This window comes from Myotis brandtii, unplaced genomic scaffold (assembly GCF_000412655.1).
Source record: "Myotis brandtii unplaced genomic scaffold, ASM41265v1 scaffold122, whole genome shotgun sequence".
NCBI classification, from domain to species: domain Eukaryota; kingdom Metazoa; phylum Chordata; class Mammalia; order Chiroptera; family Vespertilionidae; genus Myotis; species Myotis brandtii.
Genome location: NW_005354255.1, coordinates 1,909,726 through 1,910,569, shown reverse-complemented (window position 1 = coordinate 1,910,569; position 844 = coordinate 1,909,726).

Genomic DNA, 844 nt, shown 5'->3' with positions numbered 1-844 from the left:
CTTACTGGCTCACACACTTGCACGTCACAGCAAGAACTACTTGCCTGCCCATGACCCAGGGCCTAAAGTTGGGATGAAAGGTGGGTGGGATGAGGTAGCAAGACCTCCCAGGAAGAGGGCTGCCATAACCCCAGCCTTTGGGGCTGGGGTTCAGCCTCATCTTCAGGGTTCCTTTGGTGTCATCCAGGGAACGGTAACAAGCGCCCAGGGGGGATATGTGGGGGGAGCAGAGCCTGAGGCTCAGTCCGGGCAGGGGACCCAGGTACCCCAGACACAGGCCTCCTCCAGGGAAGACACACAGGACTCTCCACCCCTCCCTCATCCATTTATTTGTCAGCCCACCCCGCAGGCCCACAGGAAGTCTACAGCTCGGGCATAAAGGTGACCCGGGCACACCAGGAAAGGTGCCACAGCGCTGCCAGCACTGTGGGAAATTCCAGGGTCCCCAAGTCCCCAGCTACACTCGCTGGCAGGTGGGAGGTCGGCCTGGCCAGGGGGAGGGGGACAAAATTCCAAGTGTCCCAGCACCAGTCTCATCCTCATAAACCACGGCAGGCAGCACGCACACGCTGGCCCCTGCCTCACAAAGCACATTTATGGAAACCGAACACGGGTGGGGGCGGCCCACTGGCTCGGCCAGGCACCGCATTTCCCGATCACATGTTGGCTCGTTCTCGCTGCAGCCGCGAGTTGTAGGCGCGGGATACGGTGTTCCAGGCGTCCATGTAGCGGTCCATGCACATGGCGATGCATTTCTGGAGGCGAGGAAAGCGCAGGGATCAGCTCAGGGTTTCCCTGACCCGCGCCCCTTTCCCGGGGCAGCGGACTGCGCACGCGCAGCGGT